This window comes from Zootoca vivipara, chromosome 10 (assembly GCF_965207765.1).
Source record: "Zootoca vivipara chromosome 10, rZooViv2.hap1.1, whole genome shotgun sequence".
Lineage (NCBI taxonomy): Eukaryota > Metazoa > Chordata > Lepidosauria > Squamata > Lacertidae > Zootoca > Zootoca vivipara.
The window spans coordinates 6,490,142-6,503,323 of NC_142593.1; positions in this window are offsets into that span (position 1 = coordinate 6,490,142).

Here is a 13,182-nt window from a genome sequence, read left to right on the forward strand (position 1 = left end):
CCTGCCCCAAATCCTGCTCCTACACATCCGATTCCACTATAGGAGCCCTGTCTTACATCTGCTCAACTGAGAGAAAAACGAGAAGATGGTCACATATGAGTAAAAAAATTAGATTGCAGATTGTAGCGCAAGGTGCATTCTAGGTCTGAACCTTTACACAGTCATTCTAAGCTAACAGGAAAGTCAGCTGAGAGGGCAATATATGAGGACCTCATTCTCCACAGCCTGAGAGAAAGTTCCCAGGCATCCCCAGTGCTGTAGCAAAAACTCTTCTTGCTAACCTGCCTCGTAAAGAAAAAAAGAGAGGGCATACTGAGGAATGCTGGATAGATTGGTGGAGGATTTGAATCACAAATGGCCTTAATAAACAAACAAAAAAAGCCTATGAGCATGTGCACTTAACTCATCATTTTCTTTGCTCACTTCCTACCTTGGGTCAGTAAACAACGAACCTCACTTGGCTGTTTCTTGCCCCCAAACCAGCTTGGCTCTACAACTGTGGGTGCCCAGGGCCTTGGGTGGCATACAGTGTGCATGGTTCTGGCACTGAAATGTGTGGGTGCCCAGCCCTTTCATGGAGAATTTTGTGGGTGCTCGGGGCCCCAGGGAGTTGGCACATATGCCCTTAAAAAGAAAGAATCTCCAAATGGCAGATTGGCCTTCCTCTGGGTGCAGCCACTTCCTACACAAAATCTCTGCTCTCCAAAAAGGAAGGGAGATTGTAATATACGGTATTCAGAGTGGATGGGGGAGGGGACCTTTTGACTTTTGGAACTGCTCCGTAGAACAATATATGAAACCTGCATTCCTGACTTCAGAAAAATGTTTTTGACTGGGTGGAATCCATTCCTTTAAAATTTTCACATCATCTAGGTCTCAAAGGAGCTTAAAAAAATGCACATTATATAAAATTTACAGCAAATTAAAACTTCTGAGAAGAAAACGTGTCCTTGAACTCTGATAATAACTTTTGTTTGTTTGAATGTAGAATAGAGAGGGATATGTACACACACATGAAATTCACATTCATTGCTCTGCCTGCTTTTTCCTCTGGCCCCAGCCACCACTGCCATGCGGCCCCTAGAATGTTGTCAAGAAAGGAATGTGGCTAGTGGCATGCGATCCCTGGATTGGGGGGCGGGGCTAGGCTAGTCCCCTAAATGTTCCCCTGGTGCCTCCTTTCCTAAGCCAGTGAAGCTTCTGCTCAGCTGAGGGAGGTGTGATGCTCTGAGGGGTCTAAGAGCCCTCCTTCCGCCTCCCCAAAGGCCCACCCAGCTTTGGGAAGGAGGTAGGAGGGCTCCAGCATCCTGTAAGAGCCTTGGAACCTCCTTCCGTTTGTGTGTGCGTGTGTGTCACTGCCCGCCACTGAATGTGGCCCTCGGACTGAAAAGGGTTCCCAACCTTGCCATAAGAGAAGCAAAGGAAAGCAATGAAAACACAGAAACTTGGAAGAATTGTAAATTTGAATGACTGACAGGGAGACCCTCAGGAAAATATTCAAAGCTAGAGACAAGATGTTATCGGCCACATTGATTGTCTCAACACAACCCTATCGAGATCTGGATTCAAAGCTAATTTCCAAATAATACCACAATTCTTACTGGGTAATTCAATTTCAATTTCGTTGTACTATTTAAAGTACAATGACAATAAAGAATCTCTCTTAATTCTAGAGTTGCCATATTTTGAAAATGGCCTTCCCAGACAGACCTACCCTTGACATGAAGGCCGCAGCCAAGAGGAGGTTTTTTTTCTCTGGTTGCCCGACTCCTTTCCAGCACCTGCTCCAGCTTTGTGGTTTGCAACTGCTTGCCAGTGCCGGGGGTGACTCCGGGCCACTGAGAGGACTCGGATATGGAGCCACCTCTACCTCAGGCCTTCGGTCTCCAAGTGGCCACTGGCAAGGTCATGCCTGGGATCGGGTCCGGGCAGGGAGGCTCATCTCTCTGTGGCGCCTCTGGTCCTGCTTGACACTTCCCCAGTGGCACCAGAGTCCCCAATGGCTGCTCAAGCCACATCGGATGGGAAAACCCAGGAAGCACCAGAGAGGCCATGAAGCCGCCGCCGCCCGTCTCCCCTCTGACGCGACCTGAGCAACCATATAGCTGGATTTTACCAGCTATTCCAGCGATTTCCACCCGGACACTGTTTCCGATGGCCAAATTCCAGCAATGTCTGGGAAATTCTGGACATGTGGCAACCCCAGGTAATTCATGTGCTGGGGATCTGCTAATTTATTAGGGCAGAGTAACTACTTGCCCAGGTACGCGGGTGGCGCTGGGCAAGCTGGCACAGAGCCTAAAGCTTGCCGATTGGAAGGTTGGCTGTTTGAATCCCTGTGACGGGGTGAGCTCCCGTTGTTCGGTCCCAGCTCCTGCCAACCTAGCAGTTCGAAAGCACATCAAAGTGCAAGTAGATAAATAGGTACCACTCCGGCAGGGAGGTAAACGGCGTTTCCGTGTGCTGCTCTGGTTTGCCAGGAGTGGCTTAGTCATGCTGGCCACATGACCTGGAAGCTGTACGCCGGCTCCCTCAGCCAGTAAAGTGAGATGAGTGCCGCAACTCCAGAGTCGTCCGTGACTGGACCTAATGGTCAGGGGTCCCTTTAACTCCTTGCCCTAGACCCTCACATTGAGGTAGAGATATGAAATATCCAACAATAAGTGTTTGGAGTCCTACCTAATAGCATCTGCTACTTGCAACATTGTTTTCATTGTACTTTTAAAAATAGATCAATGGGATACCTTTGGTTTTAAGGTCCAATCTTATCACAGTGGCACGGATAAAATGTTATTTGTTCAACTTCTCAGATATCAAAAGCAATGCTACAACCAGTTCTGTGATGACAGGTTTATCATGTGGAATCTGGAGACAGCAAGAAAGTAGCCACATCATCTGCCCAACCCATGTGGTAGCAAAATCCTGCTGCTGTGGCGGCTAGTATCAGTTCTGCTGTAGAGGTACATTTAAAGCAGGCATAGGCAAATTATACAATAACTTCCATTTTCTCAATATGGAAGCATTTGTCTGATAAGGGAACTATAGCTAGGAAAAGGTGATTATATTTGACACTGAATTTTCCTATGCTGCTTTTAAAACAATGTATTCCTCATTTTAAAGCATCTTCTCCCGTTGTGCAGTTATAATTTAAGAGTGTTATGTATTGTCACTTCTCCATTTGTAAACATCCAAGACCTGCTGAGTAATTACAGAATAACCTTCTAATGAAATGCAGTAGAGGGTTCTAATTAAATTGTAAAGTTGCTTAACAACTATACCACTTAAAATGAGATTTTGCCAAGCATGAGTCTTAATGAGTTCTCGGAATACATTACAAACATGTATAAATGCCAAGGTCAACAAAGAATATTGCCTCCTGGGTGTGTGAGAAAAGGTTTTGTAAACAAAATAAGTATAATACACAAAAATTAGAGGGATATTGTTGGAGAGAGAAATGGGAATTTCTGTAATACATGTCAGAAAAGCCTACATTAGTGACTTAACATGCAGAGACTAGTTACTATCAGAGCTCTAGAAATAATTGTTTTTTTAAATTGAAATGTACATCCATATTCATAATTAGCAACTCAAAGTTAGTAATAAACCAATTACTAACTAACACACTTGTTAATATTAACCAATTTGTGAATTTATATTTCCACTAGTTTTGGGAATACTTCCCATGTAACCTTTTAAAAAAAATACTGACAGGAGTCTTGGTTTTTTTTGCATATTTCACTCATATCAGTAAATCCCACAATGAAACCGTTTTGTTTGGAAATCTAAACTTGTCCAACTTTGATTTCTCCTTCTGAAAGGAAATTGTATTTTCTTTGTTTTGTTTCAATCTCTGATCGGCCCATCCTTTGTTATCACTTTAAAGTATTCCCAGTTAAAGGAACTGTGCAAAAAAACCCAAAACAGCAAGGGAAGCCTACTCAGTTAGCCAGCAAAGGAAGGTGAAGCCTCAAGAAAGAGTCACAAAGTGGTGAACAGGGCTCAAACCAAAGAAGATTCTGGACAGATTCTTGTACACCATAACAATTTAAAGACACCGACCTTCATTAAGGCTGATGCTCTAGATCAGGAGTCCTTAAACTTTTTAAACGGGGGGCCGGTTCACTGTCCCTCAGACACTGTTGGGGGCCGGACTATACTTGGGAAAAAATGAACAAATTCCTATGCACACTGCACATATTTTATTTTTAGTGCAGAAAGAACAGGAAAAACAATACAATATTTAAAATGAAGAGCAATTTTAATCAACATAAACTTATGGGGGGGGGGAATTAAAAAAATTATTTTGACTGCATCAGACCAACACATCTACCTACTTGAATCATAAACTCATAACAAGATAAAAAAATTCCTTCCAGTAGCACCTTAGAGACCAACTAAGTTTGTAATGGTATGAGCTTTCGTGTGCATGCACATTTCTTGAGATACCAATGACAAACTTAGTTGGTCTCTAAGGTGCTACTGGGAAGGATTTTTTTTTAATTTTGTTTCGACTACGGCAGACCAACACAGCTACCTACCTGTAACATTTCAATGGGAAGTATTTCAATGGGAAGTATGGGCCTGCTTTTGGCTAATGAGATGGTCAATATCCGGTTCCATATTTGTCACTGTTAGTCGTAGCAAATGATGCAATTGTTCCTCAGTTAGTCTCGATCTGGTTGGAGATTTCAGATGTTTCATTCGGGGAAAAGTCTGTTCACAGACATAGGTGCTGCCACAGATGGTTGCAATTTTGAGTGCATGGTTCCTGAGATTAAGATATGTCTCAGAGGGGAGTGATGCATAGAAATTAGTGAGACTGCTTGATTTGAATGTGTCTCATTGGGGGTTGTGGGGAATAAATGCGGAGGGCGAAAACCACAGACCTTGAGCTCCTGGGCGAAAAAAATGTGGGATGGAAATTCAGTAACTGCTCAGTCCCGCTTCCTGGGGGGGGGGGGCGGGGGCGGCATTCAGATGAACCCATACCCATTTTTTTTCCAAGCCTGCCTCTGCCTGGGCTACTCTTGGATGGCAGGCAGATGTTTACTCGCAAGCCACCCGATGCCGAGGGGCATTCCTTGCAAGCAAGAGTGCCTTGGATCCTCGTGAGCAAGCACACCTTGGATCACAGCCCAGCCCCCAAGCACTTTTCCCAGGACAAAAACTCACTAGGATTATGGCGGCCATCTCTTTCCTTGGACGCAATCCCCTGTGGCCCCAAGGGGAGGCTTCCTTGTGAGTAAACGCTGGAGCCCTTCCCCCCCCTTTCCCTGCCCTCTCCGCGTAGCTCACTATCGGTGTGGAGGCTGCCATAGACGCAGGTGACAGTGGGGCAAGCCGGAGGAGGAGGCGGCGGCTGGGGCCGCTGAGCTGGGCTGCAAGGACAGCAGTGGCCAGGGCTGGATCGGGCTGAGTACCACGGTGGACAGCAGGACACGTGTGAGGGAGCAGTATGGTGGAGAGACAGGCCGGAAGGCGAGGCGAGGCAGGGCCAGGAGGGGGATATCCTGACCCGCCTTTTTTCCTCCCGCCTGCCCTGCTTAAAGGCACTGTGGCACAAGCTCTCCAAAGCACGTTGAGTCTCCTCCTCAATGGCTTTGTGGCGGGTTCTGCAATGGCCAGGTGGGCCGGATTTAGGCCCCTGGTGGGCCGGATCCGGCCCGTGGGCCTTAGTTTGAAGACCCCCTGCTCTAGATTCCTGGTAAGCCACAAGTTTTATTGCAGCCCAGTCCTCTCCAAAGTTCAGGGAAGGGCTGTAGGTCAGTTGTAGAGCATTTGATTTGCATGCAAATTCAATCCCCAGCATCTCCAGGTGTGGATGGAAATATTCCCTATCTGAAACGCTGGAGAATCACTCCAGTCAGTGTCGACAATAATGAGCTGATGACATAAGGCAGCTTCCTATTTTCCTATATCAGGTACACACAAACCCACTGCAATCAATAGGCTTGGGCAGACCTAACTCTGCATAGGATCAGGCTGTTAGTGTGCCACTTTGATCATGAAGTGAAGGTGGAAAGACCAAGTCTCAGCCCTCATCTCTTGTTGCTGCAGGCATAATTCCTTCCATGGGCCTTTCAGGGCCCTCCAGACTGGCAATTAGGGAGCCAAACGTGGCTGAGCTATATTCCATAAAGTCCTATGTCTGTGCCATTTGCCCCTTCCTTTTTAGAGAACTGGCAATCTTTGCTTTCTGCTGCTTCATAGAATTGGAAGGGACCCTGCGCGTCGTCTAGTTCAACCCTCTGCACTGCAGCAATACAGTATGCAACTGTCCCACATGAGGATCAAACTTGCACCCTTGGCATTATCAGCAACCATGCTCTAACCAACCAAGCTACTCAGGCTCCATATGGAAGAGATGGTAGATACCTGTCCGCACTGCTTGTCATAAGATCTCTTACAGTGGGCAAGTCCCACTGAGCGAGAGGGGGCTTTCTTCCTCATTGGTGTGCTTCAGATTGCAGCTGGCTCCACTAATGTCCCCCCCCCCTCCCTGCTGCTTTCACTTAGATACATTGCTCTGTGTGTTCAAATGCTCAAGGGCAGATGCATGTAGCAGAAATGTCAAACTGTATTCTGACGTGGGTAGTCACTACGCTCTTGTAATATAGGAAATGTTATTTTCTGCTCCTGAAGATGTGGATTTATTAGACCTTTTATCAAACAATTTGGTCTGACAATGCATTACCAGGAATTAGTGAGATTGGTTAGGACCCTAATTATGTTTTTTTTCCCTCCTAAAAAAATGTTCTTGGTCTGCTCTGGAAATTTTTAAAGTGGGCCTCTATTATAGTGGCAAAATTGTATAAAAGAGCACTGCCCTCATAAAATGAGGGTCACAGGTGGAGTGTGGCAGGGCTAATAGGAAGGGTAAATAGAAAAACCCAGTACTTGTGCGCCCTACTTAAATGACATGGTTGGGTAAATGGATTTCTCTACTTCCTAGGAGTGTGCTTCTACATTAGTCTAGCAGCAATTAGAGAAGAGAGGTTGCTCTGCAAATTGGCTCTGCGAACCCTGGGAGCTCATCTTTTTATTGTGCAAAACATAAAAATTGCTCCTAATCAATCCACTTCAACTTTGAGTCTAAAAATTATTTATTATCCCTTTCATCCTAGGGTACTTTGACAATGTTTCCCTTAAATTAACTAAGGGGGGGGGAGGCATTTGTATCAATAAGTAGATTATGGCCGTGCAACATAAATCTTACAGGGGCTGGAGTAAAGAGATCGGCATTATTTCTTGAGAGTTCTTAACAAATTGATTAATGCTTTTTGAGTAATTAGTCCACATTTCAAGTGTAATCGTGCTTAATTAATTGAGGCGGGGTGCAGTCCTCGAGGCACACAATGCTAAAATGATTCAAGTTATTTTGAAAAAGAGGACATGCAGTGTGATGAACTTTCTTTCGCTAGCAAATGGTTAATTTGGGATTTGTTAACATTTCCCTCCTTTGAGGAACTTCTCTAGAGAATAACATTTACTGTCAATGTGAGTTAACAAATACTGCAGCGGCAACCCAGAATGCATATACATGTATGTTCTAAAGTTTCTGCATGCTGATGCCATATATGCTATAGGAGTTAGGGGCTGCAGTCGCACGCAAATGAGAATTGCAATCCTAAACACATTTATGCAGAAGTAAATCTCACTGCGTCCAGTGCAGTCTTTTCCTAGGTAAGTGTGTACAGGATTGCAGCATCAGCCTCCCTTTCTATTAAAATAGTTACCTAGGTCACTGAGAACTTTGGGTGATAGCCAGTAGTTATAATCATCCTCAAAGCAAGACACACTGAAATCATTGGATGCAAATTATATGTCTATTGATATCCGTGGGTCTTCTCTGATTTGGTTGGATAACAACCTTTGCACTGAAGAGTTCGGTTTTTAAATTGGCATTGAGTCATCCTTTTATCAAAGACTATCCAACTGTTTCTATATATTGTAAAAGGTAAAGGGACCCCTGACCATTAGGTCCAGTCGTGACCGACTCTGGGGTTGCGGCGCTGTACTGTCCTTGAATTTGAAGAATGGTGAATCGTTCCTTCAATGATAGCAAAATGTCTGAGAATAGAGGGGGGTTTTTGTATTCATGATGTATAGCCAAGGGACTAAGGTGGTCATTAAAGTTTCTTTAGTTTTCAAGGACTTATAAAATGGCAGAAAATCAGAAAACTATTACTCTAAAGAAGACGTAAGCAAAGTCAGGGTGGGTTGTTCTACTCTAGAAAATGTGGTTATAAACAGCCAATGACATTTATGTTTCGTATTCTGTATTGATTAACAACATTTTTCTGATGCTCTGAGACATCACTCACTCACTGTAAAAAAAATAGGAGTGATTCTGGGGCCTTTGCATGCAAACCATGTACTCTACCACTGAGCTTTTTAAAAAGATTCTACGGTAGTACTTCCTGCATAATGGTCATACATCCCATTACAAAAACAGGAGAAAGTTTTCTAGTACTCTTTCCATCTCATCTTGATCTCCTTTAGTTTTCTATTCGATACGCATGAAGGCGCAAAACCTAAATATACTTCTTCCTCAGCTGATCAATAAGTGGAAACAGGAAAAGCGGTTGTCTGAAGAGATTCCAAACCAATAATTCGTTTATGCACATATATGATTTGTGTGTGTGTGTTTTTAACAACACATCTAGTGCCAATGGAAGTACCATCTGCTTTGAACATGCTGGGACCCCAAACCACAATAACCACACACAGATGGTGTTTTCTTTGACATCTTTGTAGCAGTAGCTCTTTCAGCCCCCAAGGTTGAAAGCTGTTCTTTTGTTTCAGTGTGCATTTTATCTTAGCACTAGCTTGCCTCTTCATCCGGTGGAATCTGGCAAAACCAAAGCCTACTGCGTGGGCTTTCCACTCTTAGACACCATATCTCTTCTTTGGATGACAGCCCTTGTTTGGATGATAGGGATTAACAGCAGCTCGCATCACCTTTAAGTCTAGCAGATTGGTTATGACATAAGCTTTCATGGACTAGAGATTACTCTGATTAACGTAGAGATTAATGTCGGACCGTTGCTGTGTGTTAAACAGAAGATCCTTCTTCACGCAAAGGAATGGATTAGGGCTGCTTCCCCACTAGTCATTTTATCTGGCATTGACATCACTTATTCACTCAGTTGCAACAGACAATCCAGATGACACCATTGCCAAATAGTTGCATTTCAGCGTTTCCTTTTTTCAGGCCTGGTTTGTGATGATGGAGGCATCTGATGAAGTAGCTGTGTAGGAAAGCAACTGCTTGCATGCAGAAAGCACCAGGTTTCATCCTTGGCATCTCTAGGTAGGGCTTTGAACGTCCCCCTGCCTGAGACCCCGGAAAGCTGCTACCAAATCAGTGTAGATCAGCTGCATGGAGTCTCCGGCCCATTTGTGTAATTAAGCCCACCAGACTGCCCCATTTGGCTTGCAAGGCTGTTTTGGCCAGGCCACACCAAATTGCCCTACAGACATGACTGGATGAGAAAGAGTTTTATAAGCACTGTCAGTCAGCAGCATCTGCAAATCCCTGAGCAAAGCCCCAAACATCAGACAGTTATCATGGCTTCCATAGTCCTGTGCACAGATGCCCTGACAATCAGCTGATGACCACGGCTTGCATTGCACTGCGCATGGAATCCCTTGCAATCAAAACAGCCCGTTTTAGATATCAACCTATTAGAATGATATATAAAGAACAAAGTCTTTTCCAGTGGTTACTGCAAGATCAACACAACTGATGGAACCTTTGACCACTGCACATGTATCCACTAGACCCTGGAAAAGTCTGCCAGCTGATCTATAATGAATTGGGCATTTACACTATTTGGCTGTGGTCTACTATTCTAAGTATATGGAGATGCTTCTCTTGCCTGACACGCACTGTTGCACAATCAAAGAATACTTTTGTTCACTTTGGCTTTTTCAAGGCAACACATGACCAACAATGCAACCCATTTTATGGAAGTAGAATTCCAGTAATTCCAGGCATCATACGATTTTTGTTGTATTAACACTAGCCCTCACTACCCTCAAGTAAACAGTGAAGCAAAGAAAGCTGTATAACTGAGACAGAATTGCTCTTTCAAGCTCTAGGTCTCCACCGCGAATAACTACTGGCTCACAAGAAGACAAACAAAATTCCCATCCCAACCAATCCTTAGGCAATAATCTCATTACAAAGTGGCCTAACCTGGAAAATGTTGCCTCTTCAGATTATCAAGTGGGATGGGTGTTCCTATAACAGGTGCAATTCAGAGAGAGAGAGAGAGAGAGAGAGAGAGAGAGAGAGAGAGAGAGAGAGAGAGAGAGAGAGAGAGAGATGGGAAAAGGGAGAAAAAACAAGGAAGAAAAACCACAGCAGACTCAAATACTGTACAAGGAAAAAATGGAACACTTAGATCCACCTGGAATACTTTGCAGAAACTGACATCTCCCAAGTTCATCAGCTGAACTTTATCAGAACTATTTTGTAAGACAGAATAGTTTCTACTCAAACCCTAATCCACTCAGGCTGAATTCTTCAGAAACCTTTTAGATGTAGAGCTGAGTGACCAAATACTTGAAGAAGCAAATATTTCAGCTGTGCTGATTTATTTAGTTACTCCTTTAAACGAAACAAAAGGGGGGGTATGGATAGTTTAGTCACCAGGTAGGACTGGATTTTGTACCTGGGTGGAATCAGGAGTTTTCTGTGGCTATTCTGTTATTTGAAAGAGATAATATTTTTAACTAGCCCCCTGACTAGTATGTCCTAATCTTCAATGACAATAGGTATTCATGCATATGAGAACAATGTTGGGTTAAATAGCAGACTTACACAGAAATACTTTTAAGAGAGTTAAATGAAAACAATAAAAACGATTGCAAAATGCAAATACTTTACTAGGTCTTCATTGAAGAAGAACACATTCTGAGAAAGAGTAGGTACAATAAATGAAATGTTTATGCCCATGATAGCAGAGTATTTACCTATATAAGAGAGTGCTGTTTGTATAATCAAAATGAGATGTACTTCTCACTTGAAAGAAAACTGTTTCCATGGGAACTGTGTAACAAAAAAGAATGAATTGTGTATGGGTGAATCACAACATTACCTGCAAGACAAAGAATGAAGTGAGTCCCCACCCCCACGGACCGGCTTTAAAATTACAGGAAATATGTTAATTAGGCTTTTCTTAATTGCATTAAAAAAACAACAACACCTGTGCTAAACCAAGGTGTTGTGTATTGAGTCAAAGGATTTTATATCTGTATTATTATTGTCTGTATTTGCATTAGGATAAAGTAACTGCCTTTTGGTTCCAGAGGGTACAGCTACTATTGGTTCATTTAAGCTGCTGTATTTGGATCCTCTGTCTTATTGGTTTCCTCCAAAAGGCAGCACTGTGATTGCTTGATATTGTTCCCTCCAAAATGTATCCCTTCCTAGCTAGTCCCCTGTCCCTATAAATGTAGCTTTCCTCTCCTCAGTCTTCAGTCTTGTTCACTTTAATAAAGAGCTGTTACTAGAGAACTGTCTCCAGCATGTTATGTCAAGAGAGCTGAAATCACAAACCCCACGTCACAACAACTGGCGACGAGGATGGGATCCGGAATGCTGAGGAGCGGTTAAACACAGCCCTGCCTCAGAGTCCGGATTGCAGCTTAGAACAAGACTCACTGGCCAGCTGAGAAGACGACCCTGCCCGCTAGGACAATGGAGAGTCCAAGGGTATTGGAGCCCTTCCAGCCATCAGAGCCCCACACATGGGAAGACTACGTCGAACGCTTCGAGTTCTTTGCAGTGGCTCAAGGGATCACCGATGCCAGCAAAAGAAGGGCCACATTCCTGAGCTACTGTGGGCCGAGACCTTCAAGCTGGCCAAGGCATTACTTGCTCCAGTGAAGCTGAGTGAGACATCTCTCAAAGATATTCTTGCCTGCCTAACAAGCCACTTGGCGCCTACTGAGACCAAGATGGCCCGGCGGATGGAGTTCCATAAGAGGCAGCAGCATGCTGGGGAGTCTGTATCCACATTTCTGGCTGAACTCCGGAAGCTCGCTCAGCACTGCGGCTTCCAAAATCTGGAAGAGACTCTCCTGGATCGGTTTATTGGTGGTCTGAGCAGCAAGAAAGCCAGAAGACGCATCGTGGCTAAAGAAGAGGTTACCCTTGCTTCAGCCTTGAAGGAGGCCACCGCCACGGAGAATTATGAAAGAGAGGAGCTTGATGCCAGTCGCAAGGCCACTAAGCCACAGATAGAAGTTGCGCATGCCATGGACGAGCTAGAGGCTACTCCGAGCCAGAGCCCAGTCCGTGGGGTCGAGTTGGTGCGTCAGGCCTGCACAGTGCACAAAGATCGCCGAGGCAGTTGCCCAGGTTGTGGCGGAAACCATGAGCGGAAGAGTTGTCGTTTCAGGGATGCTATGTGCCGGACGTGCGGAAAGACGGGTCACATCGCCAGGGTCTGTAGATCGGCGGCGTCGGGAGCAACAGGAGCACCTAGACTGGAGCATCACAGACCGCCCACAGCAACTCGTTTTCTAAAGGACTGCCACTACGTAACGGAGATCAACGGGAGGGCCGTGCAGTTTCCAGCGCAAGGCAAGGCACACGTCAAGGTGAAGATTGAGGGTCAGCAGTGCGACATGGAGGTGGACTCCGGATCTGCATTCACCATCGTGTCGGACCAGACCGCGAAGACATTCTTCCCCAGGGGTAAGTTGCCCCCTCTGGAGCCCTTCCCGGCAACCTTGCAGTCGTACTCAGCAGGCCGCATCCATGTTATGGGAATGTGTGCCGTGAGAGTACAGTTCCGGGACAAACAGGCTGTACTCAAACTGGTGATTGCGAAGGGCAGTCGCCCCAGTCTCCTGGGCACTGACTGGTTCCCCGCCCTAGGACTGAGTATCTCAGGGCTTAATTCAATCCAAACCTGCCCTGAGATGAGCGAGGCATTATGCAAGGAATTTGCTGGTCTCTTTAACGGAAAACTGGGTTGTTATAAAGGGCCCCCAGTTGACTTCGAGTTGGACCCCGGTGTGGCCCCAATCCGACTCAAACCAAGGCGAGTGCCATTTGCACTGCAACCCAAGATCGAGGCAGAGCTGGATAAATTGGTCAAGCAGGGAGTTCTCTCACCCGTGGACTCTGCTAAGTGGGAGACTCCAATCGTCACGCCCCTTAAAGCA